Source organism: Oncorhynchus gorbuscha, linkage group LG04 (genome assembly GCF_021184085.1).
Source record: "Oncorhynchus gorbuscha isolate QuinsamMale2020 ecotype Even-year linkage group LG04, OgorEven_v1.0, whole genome shotgun sequence".
Classification (NCBI taxonomy): Eukaryota; Metazoa; Chordata; class Actinopteri; order Salmoniformes; family Salmonidae; genus Oncorhynchus; species Oncorhynchus gorbuscha.
The window spans coordinates 52,057,652-52,070,263 of NC_060176.1; positions in this window are offsets into that span (position 1 = coordinate 52,057,652).

Genomic DNA, 12,612 nt, shown 5'->3' on the forward strand with positions numbered 1-12,612 from the left:
TTAATGACTAAACTTAACCCCAACCTTAAAAAATCTGAGTTAATGCCTAACCTTAAACACTTCAAAATTTGACATTTCCAACATCAAAATTAGATGTTTGAGAAGCATGGATGAAAGTCTATTTCTAACGTGAGACTGAGAGCTAGTTGGTTATCTCTCCCTGCCTCTTCCCTCCCTTCCTCGCTCCCTCTTTATTCCCCTCTCCCTCTATACTCCCTTACTTCTTCCCTCTCTTACTTCCCCTTTCCCCCTCTCCATTCCTCTTTCATCCCTCTCTCTCTTCCCCCTCTTCCCCTCTCTCCAGCCCTCTCCTCCTTCCTTCTCTTTCTTCCCCTCTACATCCCCCTCTCCCTCCTTCCTTCTCTTTCTTCCCCTCTCTCCAGCCCTCTCCTCCTTCCTTCTCTTTCTTCCCCTCTGCATCCTCTCCCTCCTTCCTTCTCTTTCTTCCCCTCTACATCCCCCTCTCCCTCCTTCCTTGGTTTTGGTTTTACACAAGTATTAGATCTAATTATAATCTGACATCAATATCTTCAGTTTTACCCATCCTCTTTAAGAACACAGGCATTTGTGCGATGTTCAGCCCTTAATGACATCATTTGGGGGAAATAAGTCATTAGAAATGGAGTGTAATTGAAAAAGCTGATTATGTTCCACTTACAACAGTAGGTCCTAGGAGTCAGTCACTTACAGAAGTAGAGTGGTCTGGTGGTCATCTGGCTTTGGCGTCTAACTCAGGCTCTGTGTGTTTAAAACATAGAATTAGCATGGATATAGAGCGTAAGAGAAACAGGTGTGCTACAGTAAGGCTGGAACAAAAGTAACTGCTCGTAAGTAGGTTGTATCTGCCAACAGTTACCCAGGCTACATTAGCTAGCTAGTAGCTATACACATATTTTACAGTTAGTCACTACAGCTGCTGCATGCAACAATGATATCCTACTTACAGTACCATGACGATGGCAGTCCCACATCATTCGACCCAACATTCCAAACGGTATGTATCAAATATGGTACACCCACCAGGCAAAGTTGATTAGAAGGATAATGTCTGTTCTATAAATTCTAATTCCATGGTTTAAAAGCCCTGAGAGTGGTAATGTCATTAAGCTGTTCATAGTAACGAGCCCCAGACTCAGGCTAATAACCCCAAATGAGACTTTATGGCTGAAATAGTCTTGGTTGTTCTGGAGTAGATCTTCATATGGATACAAAGCTGTCAGGGATAAGAGAGGGCAAAGAGCACAGGGGTGGGTGTACACACAAGCAGTTGTCATTGGGCATGCAGGCGTGCATGTGTATTGTAGCTGTACTGAGATATGATGCAGGTGGACTGATGCACTGCGCCCTGGCAGGGAGACGGGACTTCATTTTCAGACTTTTAGCTCCATTACAAGATGCTCATACAGAAGCTCTCGTCTATTTGTGTTTCTGTGAGCAGGGTTAATGGGATTGTTCTGGATTTTGACAATAAGGAAATCTACTAGCACGCTAACTGTTCCCATAGACTTCCAGTTCCAATCATTGCGCTAACAGTAATTAGCAATTGCACTAACGCTATTTAGCAACTTCCTTTAAACTGAACACAGAGACATAAAAATGTTATCCAAGAGTTCATCTGACTCTGGGGAAGTAGAAGGGGCTTCATTGCCAAAATCCCCCCAAAAAACACAAAACATAGTGGGGGTGAGATCTGGTAAATTGTGCACAGGATAGATAAATACTGATCATCATTACGCTGAACTCATCATTAGTCCTCCCCCTCTCTCTCGCTCTCTCACACACAGACACACTCTCTCTTTCTCTCACACACACACTGGCTCAGTCTGGCACACAAACACAACTCTGGAACCATGGAGATGCTATATAAACTTGTAATCTCTCTTTCTCTCTCTCTCACAGACACAGACACACTGTGTGAGCTGCAGCATGAAGACAATAGGAGGGGTTGCAGGTCAATCAGACAGGACAGGGAGGTCAGACTAACTTCATTAGAGAATCTAGAAAGGCTGTTGTATTACCTCACCACTGGTCTAGTGCAGTGGTGGTCACTAAATACCCGGGCTGTGACGTGGTTGGAGTTGTCAAAAAAGCAGCATGACAGAAATATGATGCCAAGTTTTTAGAACTACCGGTAGTTTCTTTGGGAAGATATACACTGAGTGTACAAAACATTAGGTACACCTGCTCTTTCCATGACAGACTGACCAGGTCAATCCAGGTGAAAGCCATGATCCTTTCTTGATGTCACCTGTAAAATCCACTTCAATCAGTGTAGATGAAGGGGAGGAGACAGGTTAAAGAATGATTTTTAAGCCTTGAGGGTAATTGAGAACTTAATTGTGTATGTGTGGCATTCAGAAGGTGAATGTGTGCCAGACAAAAGATTTAAGTGCCTTTGAACAGGGTCTGGTAGTAAGCGCACCGGTTTGCCAGGCGCACCAGTTTGCCAGGCGCACCGGTTTGAGTGTGTCATGAACTGGAACGCTGCTGGGTTTTTCACGCTCAACAGTTTCCTGAATGTATCAAGAATGGTCCACCACCCAAAGGACATCCAGCCAATTTGACACAACTGTGGGAAGCATTGGAGTCAACATGGGCCAGCATCCCTGTAGAGTCCATGCCCCGACGAATTGAGGCTGTTCTGAAGGCAAAAGGGGGTGCAACTCCTAAAGTGTTCTCAACGTTTTATACACTCAGTGTATAATGTGATCTGGGCATTTGAACAACAGCATATTTCACTTTTGCATGTCAAAACCCGAATGACTACTGCGGCACATGCTGACACTGTTTTGAACAGATCAGAGTACACTATTTAGAATGAGCAGCCAGCTCACGAACAAGGAGAACGCAACAAACATGCAGATACAATCATTGAAAACACATTATCTAACTGGGGATAGCTAGCTTACCTAATGTCACAAATCATGATGACCTAGCCAGCTAACTTTCATTCTGAAATAACTTCATGTGTCATAAGTTATTCAGATATTAGTTTAGAAAGACTTGAAATTGGCATGTGAGCTAACTAGCTAGCAAGCTGCCAGATAGCTATAGCTAGCTAGCTGCTTATCAAAAGGTAGATAACTGGTTCTAACATTTTGCAAACTATTTCTAAATGTTTCTCAAAATTACTGTAGCTGGCTAATTAATTGATCATGCTTTGTGATACACCTGGTTTTATGCTGTTTTAGTCCACACTATGTTTCCCTGTCACCGACAGTAGAACCTGATAACCAACATGGGGCGACACAATATAATTGGCCAGCCACCATCATGTTTTTCTGTCCTACCAGATCCACAAAGGTTCCAGCTTTTGTATCCCTCTGTCTTTCAACTCTTGTTGGATGTAGATGTCTGGTTTATCTAGATGTCTAGTTTATTAAGACCCAGGCTCCCATGACTGTTATGATTATTCATTTACAAGTAAATTACAAGTATCTTTTTGATTTAGCGCCATCTGTACCTGATAGAGCAGATCTAGTCTCGCGTGCGGAAGGAAGTAAACCATCTGGCACGAGAGACTCATTTGGAGGGAGACTAGAGCAGACCCAAAAGTTCTGACTAAAAGCACATTTGAGCGTCCCAGGATGATCCATTTACTTTTTACTGCTATAATTTATGCTGTGAAATCCTGCAATTTCATTGGGGCAGTTCCCACTCAGAGCAAATAGTTGGCAAAACAATCCAAGTAATGTTCTCACGGCCTATGCGCCCCGGAGGTGGAGCTGCTGCAGCCAGTCACTGAAGAGCAGAATTGTAAGTAACTGAACAGCTTGTATTGAACAATATAGTTTTGAAAGAGGAAAAAGTGCACATTTACTGCACTTTTATGAGCATTTAAAACATAATCCATCAATTATATAATATATATTTTAAAAATATATGTGTACTTATTTTTACCAATCACAAGTGGGGCGCCACCCCTAAGGCCCTAATGGAGCAGGCCGCTACTGGTCAAGTGCTCTATATAGTCCATACAGTCTGCAGTATAGATGCACGTATGTGTTAAACAACCCTAATCCTGCAGGTTTAGAGGGTCAAAGGCTGTTCAAGTGGTGGACTGAGATCCATCCTAATTTGCCATCTGTTTGCAGCATGGAGCTCTGTGAGGAGGCCCAGTGACCAGCCGGCATGTCTCCAGCGCGGCGCTCCATGAGGAGGCCCAGTGACCAGCCTGCATGTCTCCAGCGCGGCGCTCCATGAGGAGGCACAGTGACCAGTCTGCATGTCTCCAGTACGGCGCTCCATGAGGAGGCCCAGTGACCAGCCTGCATGTCTCCAGCGCGGCGCTCCATGAGGAGGCCCAGTGATCAGCCTGCATGTCTACAGTGCGGCGCTCCATGAGGAGATCCCCTAATGCACAAAAAGACAAACCACCTCTAATAGAGTCATGCTCTGTTCACCAGCCCAGAAACTCAAACAAACTACTATTAGACCCTAGAAACGTCCCTCGCATAAAAACATGAATAGGCACAGACTGGCAGACACACACACACACACACACACACACACACACACACACACACACACACACACACACACACACACACACACACACACACACACACACACACACACACACACACACACACACACACACACACACACACACACACACGCGCGAAAGCGAGGAAAGGGGAGTGGAGACGCACCCCCCAGTGAGTAGTTGGAGGGTTGGGGGTCGACGTGGAGCCAGTGTCCAGTCTCATTACAGACAGGGGAGTTGAGAGGCATGCTAATCCACCCATCCCCCTCCACCCACACACACATACACACACATACACACAACCCTCTTTCACCATCTAGAAAACCAGCAAGTGCGACTTCAAATAATTGTATTTAATTATATGATTTATTATATTATAACGTCTCATGTCAATCAACTTTAAAGCAACTGCAGATGAGACTGTAACGTCCAGGCCTCAGGCCCTACTTCAGCAGGCAGGCAGCACATGCAGCCAGCAGGCTCCTTCCCCAGCATTCCCCCAGTGTTCCCTGGAGGTTTGTTGTTACCCATGTTCCATGATGTTGGCAAACAGCCCGACAAGACCCCCGCAGAGACACTAACACACAACAAAAACATCAATAAACAAACAAACGCATAAACACACCCCTACACACATCCCCCAATGCACACACTTCCCTATTTACCATCCCATTGTTGGCCATATTTTCCCCTACTCCCCCCTCCCCTCCCCAAACATACACACACATACACTCCATGCGTCCCTTAAATATGGTCTCTCATCACTAATCGATGAGCCCAAAGAGCATCATTACCATAAACACAGACTTCCTCTCAGGGACATACACGCTTTGTTTGGGCTGTCCTGTTGACCTTTAATAATGGATATCCAAATGTTTATCACCTCCGCTCAGTGGGGGAGAGAGAGAGAGGAGGAGAGAGGGAAGCATCTTTAAGGAAGATCCACTGGTTTTTTAACATTTGTTGTCTTCACTTCTTGTTAGTTACTGCAGATTTAGGCTTTGTGTTCGTGCATCCATCAAAGTAGCTGGAGCTGAGATGTGTGATGAGGTGGAGAGGGACAAGCTTTGATGGGAAATAGGGAAGGAAGATTTCTCTATACTGCAAATGTAATTGAATTTATTTTTGAGACTTGCAAACCTGCTTAAAATGAATAAGAGTTCTGGCCAAATTAGGAGAGGAAGTAAAGTCATTATTATTCCTTGTTTGCCATTATAGTTAAGATCCAATGATGGTTATTGGCAAGAGTGGAGATGGGTTCAATCCGAATGATCAGGACGAGGCAGCTGTGAGGGCATCAAAAACGTCCCTGAAGTATGTGTGGTGCCTCCACTCATCTCACTTCGGTCTCTTGGTGGACCCACTCTCCACAAGTAGAGCCCCACCAGCCACTATACTTTAATTCAATTCACAAGGTATTACAAACTGACCACAGTATTTAAGTGGCAGTCTTTCTCCAATGTATTTACAATGACATCATCCACAGACGTTGGTACATTAGGGAAGGAGTGGGAGCTTATTAAAAATCCCTAAAAGGGCATTGCGCCCTAAAGTACAAAGGGGTACTTGCATTTTGTTTTGTGTGTGTTCTCTGTTAAATGTTTGCTTAGCCTACATGTTCCCACGTTTTATAAATGTAATGTCTGCAATAACTACGTATTCATACTTCAACTCTTCCATATCCATGCGATGTCCACCGCCCTCATATGACATGTCTGATCAAATGTTTTATCTGGTTCTTCAATGACAGACGAAACAGACAAGGTTTTGATTCTAGACTTTGATTCTATATAAGTGAAGGCCAACAAAATCCAATTTATTATATGGAATGTGCACAGGCTTCATGATGCCAAAAAAAAGGTTATTGAACATTTAAAGGGATTGTCAGCAGATGTGGTTTTCCCACAAGAGCTACACTTCAAACAATGAGAAATGTAATACTCAAAAAGGAGCTTGGTTGGAGGGGCCTTTGCAGCCACCTACTGTAGTAACAGAAGATGTTTAGGCATCCTGATAAATAAGAATACACCCTTTTCCCTTATATCCCAGCACATGGACCAAGGCCATTTTAAAATGTTGAATTGTACCTTACAAGGGGGGGAAAATGCAATTGATTTAATTGTATATCCCCATGGGCAAATCTGGTGTTTTTAGATAGAATTTAAGCTATATTAGATCAGACCCACACTGGAACTATTCGTTTAGCAGGTGACCTAAATCAAGCATTCAGCAAGTTAGACAGAGAAATGGAAAAGGGACATTCAAGAAGCCTCCAAAGAGGCTGACCAATTCCATCAATATACAATATTTTCCATGACACCCGGACACCCGGATTATTATTCCCAACTACAAAAGGCTACTCCTTTTTTTCTCAAAGTAAGAAAAGCTATTCAAGAATCGACTACAATGTACTGGGTTACAAAATCCATTTCACACTGTGATTATTAAAACCTACCCTAACCAGAAACAGTGGATGGATGTCGGCATTCGCGCAAAACTGAAAGCGAACCACCGCATTTAACCATGAAAAGAGGTCTGGGAATATGGCTGAATATAAACTGTGTAGTTATTCCCTCCGCAAGGAGTCGCAATTCAACAGCTCAGACAGGAGACTTATGTGGCAGATTTCTACACGAAATCACGGATTACAAAAAGAATACCAGCCACACCACGCTTCCAGACAAACGACACCGACGTCACGCTTCCAGACAAACGAAACACCTTCTTTGCCCGCTTGCAGCAATTTCCGCAAATTGCAAATCATTGTTGGCTGACTGCAGCTGCCTGTGCAGGAGCTAAGCGTCTGCTGCTGATGTCACTCACAATGCATTTTTGCAGCCAGTCACGATAACTAACTACCAATACACTGCTTAAAACTATAATTGTTCAGAATGTGTAGGTTGTTGTTCAAAAATGAAATGTGTTGTGTTTAAAAATAAAACTATCCGATCATATAAAATGCGTTGTGTTTATATTACTTTTACAAATAAAAATGTGATAAACAAACAAATCTAAACTAACAAATGTCAAATCTTATTTTTCGCCGAGATAGCCAGTCAATCTGAGTAACGTTATTGTGTATTCTACATAATGACGCAGTTTTACGTTATTACGCAATGATATCGCAACGTCATTTAGCAACTTTTAGCAACAAATCGACCTGCCTCTAGCAACTCCCCCCTGAAAATTAGTTGGCAACACTGCGCGCAGCAGTCACTTCTGTCATCATGAAGTGCTTCGAGACCCACTTCAGTTTGCATACCGCCCCAACAGGTCCACAGACGATGCAATCGCCATCACACTGCACACTGCCCTATCCCATCTGAACAAGACTGTGGGCTCTCCTTCAACGTGACCGACGTGAGTAAAAGTGCTTTGAGAGACTAGTCAAGGATCCTATCACCTCCACCCTACCTGATAATCTAGACTCAATCCAATTTGCTTACCACCCCAATAGGTCCTGAGACGATGCAATAGCCACCACACTGCACACTGCCCTATCCCATCTGGACAAGAGGAATACCTATGTAAGAATGCTGTTCATTGACTACAGCTCAGCATTCAACACCACAGTACCCTCAAGCTCATCATCAAGCTGGAGGCCCTGGGTCTCAACCCCGCCCTGTGCAATTGGGTCCTGGACTTTCTGACGGGCAGTCCCCAGGTGCTGAAGGTAGGAAACAACATCCCCACTTCGCTGACCCTCAACCACAATGGTGCGTGCTCAGCCCCCTCCTGTACTCCCTGTTCACCCACGACTGCATGGCCATCAAATCAAATCATATCAAATGTATTTATAAATCCCTTCTTACATCAGCTGATGTCACAAAGTGCTGTACAGAAACCCAGCCTAAAACCCCAAACAGCAAGCATTGCAGGTGTAGAAGCACGGTGGCTAGGAAAAACTCCCTAGAAAGGCCAGAACCTAGGAAGAACCTAGAGAGAAACCAGGCTATGAGGGGTGGTCAGTCCTCTTCTGGCTGTGCCGGGTGGAAATTATAACAGAACATGGCCAAGATGTTCAAATGATCATAGATGACCAGCAGGGTCAAATAATAATAATCACAGTGGTTGTCGAGGGTGCAACATGTCAGCACCTCAGGAGTAAATGTCAGTTGGCTTTTCATAGCCGATCATTCAGAGTATGTCTACTGCTCCTGCTGTCTCTAGAGAGTTGAAAACAGCAGGTCTGGGACAGGTAGAATGCCTGTGAATGCCTCCAACTCAATCATCAAGTTTACAGATGACACAACAGTGGTAGGCTTGATTACCAACAACAGCGAGGCAGCCTACCTCAGGAGGCTTAAGAAATTTGTGGCTTGTCACCCAAAACCCTGACAAACTTCTACAGATGCACAATCAAGAGCATCCTGTCCGGCTGTATCACAGCCTGGTACAGCAACTATACCACCTTCAACCGCATGGCTCTCCAGAGGGTTGTGTGGTCTGCATAACGCATCGCCGGGGGCAAATTACCTGCCCTCCATGACACCTAGAGGGCCTGATGTCACAGGAAGGCCGAAAAGATCATCAAGGACAACAACCACCCAAGCCCCTGCCTGTTCACACCGGTACCATCCAGAAGGAGAGGTCAGTACAGGTGCATCAAAGCTGGGACCGAGAGACTGAAAAACAGCTTCTCTCTCAAGGCAATCAGACTGTTAAACAGCCATCACTAACTCAGAGAGTCTGCTGCCTACATTGAGACCCAATCACTGGCCACTTTATTAAATTGATCACTAGTCACTTTCAACAATGCCACTTCAAATAATGCCAGTTTAATAGTGTTTACATATCTTGCATTACTCATATCATATGTATATACTGTATTTTATACCATCTATTGCACCTTGCCTATGGCGCTCGGCCATCGCTCATCCATATATTTATATGTACATATTCTCATTAGGTGGCTTTTACTTGCAAAATGTATTGAAATGCACTAAAGACAAACCAAGGGTACAACTGGAAGATTTGCATGTTCATCCCCAGAATCTTTTCACTTGTCTGTTTTCAAAAGATGGAGCAAAGAACACGAACAACTTCATAGTAAAGAAACTATAACAACATGGAAGGAAATGAAACGCATTCTACAATAACCAATATCACCCCCTAAAAACACACCGTTTTGGAACAATCCTTGGATAGCTTTACAGAAATCACAGATAAATTGGCCCACAGCACATCTTCAGAGTCACATCACGTGTAGAACTAACAATGAGTCAATGATTCCTGCTTTCTGGGAGTGCTATAAAGACCAAAAGTTATGGGCAGTTAGAAAGCTGGCTGTCAGAAGTTGAATAATGTAAATCTACTTTTAATCTGTCTATCTGCATATTTAAAGACACCCAATGAGTCGGACAATATTATTTTTGTCCCTTGTATTGAAGAAGCTATTACTTAAACACTGGAAGTCAAACGATACTCCAACGTTAAGTGAATGGAAGAATCACATTCTTTATTATTTCAAAATCATTTGTAAACAATCTGGCTACAGACAGAAACAACATAAAACAATTTGAAGTCATATGGGCCACAGTCTTACAAGCATTAGAAACAACATTGGGTGTGGTTACTGTGGGAACATGTGGGTCTGAGCAAGTGTGATGGCTTTAATGTTTGTGGAAATGTATGTATGTAAATGTTAAGTTGTCTATTATTTTTGACCATGTATTCTTAAAAAATATATATAATAAGTTTAAAAAAATATTTCTTTAAAAGGGATGTGTGATGTGTGTCTCTGAAGTGTGTGTATATTCATGGCTGGAGGTTGATGTGTGTGCGCTGGTGTCTGCCCCTCCTCTCCTCTCCCAAGGGACAGCAGAGTGACAGAGGGAGACCCAGGGATGGATGGAGCAGAAAACGACAAACAATAACAGATGATCAGCCTGAGAGTCAAGAGGAGGCCTTCAAATATTAATCAGCTGTTAAAAGGTCTGGTGGCGTTTACATGGGTGTGAGGTCCCCATCTCCTCAACCTCACACTGTCATCCCCGACAACACACTTTTATTTTAATAGCATCGCTACATTAGCATTAACAACTTTGTATGTATCATGTGTGTGTGTGTCCGTATGAGTGTGTGTGTGTGGCATCTCCATGCATGAGTGGCCTGTGAGTGTGTATTTCATCAAAAATACATACAGCTGCGTCTCCCTATTCCCTCCATCGCTATATTGTTATTTTTTCCCTCCAATGGCTCTAGGTCACGACAATATGCGCGTGTGTGTGTGTGTGTGTGTGTCACGTTTGCATTTGTAGATGCATTTTCCTGGTTCTGCTGCTCTCCTCTCGTCTGTCTCACCATCTTCAACACAATATGATCAGTAGAGTTACAGTCAACTGGTAGGGCTAACATCATACTGTATTTCCATTAGCTACAATAGATGATTGTTAGTCCCATCTGATACATTAGTCCCATCTGTCTCCTGTTATGTTGTAATGTAGTCTAACAAAGGTGACGACTGAGCTGTTTACTGTCTTCAGTCTGAAGATGACAATGCTCTATGGATCGCAGGTAGCAACTAGTCAGTGAAGATCAGTTATAGTCACTAAAAACGACTGGATGTATTAGCTGTGGCACAGTCCACAGAGAAATGTGTGATATCAGGTGTGAGACAGCTTGAAATCACGAGATTAAACTTCTCTCGCTTTGTCAGCAGCCGTTGGTCAGATGGGGAAAATGCACACGCACACACACGCACGTCTGTGGCGATCTGAAAAGATTCTGTGTTGTGAGAAATAAACTCAGCAAAAAAAGAAAATGTCCCTTTTTCAGGACCCTGTCCTCCAAAGATAATTCGTAAACATCCAAATAACTTCACAGATCTTAATTATAAAGGGTTTAAACACTGTTTCCCATGCTTGTTCAATGAACCATAAACAGTTCATGTTTATGCACATGTAGCACGGTCATTAAGACACTAACAGCTTACAGACGGTAGGCAATTAAGGTCACAGTTATGAAAACTTTGGACACTAAAGAGGCCTTTCTGAAAACACCAAAAGAAAGATGCCCAGGGTCCCTGCTCATCTGTGTGAACGTGCCTTAGGCATGCTGCAAGGATGCATGAGTACTGCAGAGGTGGCCAGGGCAATAAATTGCAATGTCCGTACTGTGAGACGGCTAAGACAGCGCTACAGAGAGACAGGACGGACAGCTGATCATCCTCGCAGTGGCAGACCACGTGTAACAACACCTGCACAGGATCGGTACATCCGAACATCACACCTGCAGGACAGGTACAGGATGGCAACAACAACTGCCCGAGTTACACAAGGAACGCACAATCCCTCCATTAGTGCTCAGACTGTCAGCAATAGGCTGAGAGAGGCTGGACTGAGGGCTTGTAGGCCTATTGTAAGGCAGGTCCTCACCAGACATCACCGGTAACAACGTTGCCTATGGGCACAAACCCACCATTGCTGGACCAGACAGAACTACCAAAAAGTGCTCTTCACTGACGAGTGGCGGTTTTGTCTCACCAGGGGTAATGGTCGAATTTGCATTTATCGTCAAAGGAATGAGTGTTACACGAAGCCTGTACTCTGGAGCGTGATCGATTTGGAGTTGGAGGGTCCGTCATGGTCTGGGGCGATGTGTCACAGCATCATCGGACTGAGCTTGTTGTCATTGCAGGCAATCTCAACGCTGTGCGTTACAGAGAAGACATCTTCCTCCCTCATGTGGTACCCTTCCTGCAGGCTCATCCTGACATGACCCTCGAGCATGACAATGCCACCAGCCATACTGCTCGTTCTGTGCATGATTTCCTGCCATGGCCAGCGAAGAGCCCGGATCTCAATCCCATTGAGCACTTCTGGAACCTGTTGGATCTGAGGGTGAGGGCTAGGGCCATTCCCCCCAGAAATGTCTGGGAACTTGTAGGTGCCTTGGTGGAAGAGTGGGGTAACATCTCACAACAAGAACTGTCAAATCTGGTGCAGTCCATGAGGAGGAGATGCACTGCAGTACTTAATGCAGCTGGTGGCCACACCAGATACTGACTGTTACTTTTGATTTTGACCCCCCTTTGTTCAGGGACACATTATACCATTTCTGTTAGTCACATGTCTGTGTAACTTGTTCAGTATATGTCGCAGTTGTTGAATCTTGTCATGTTCATC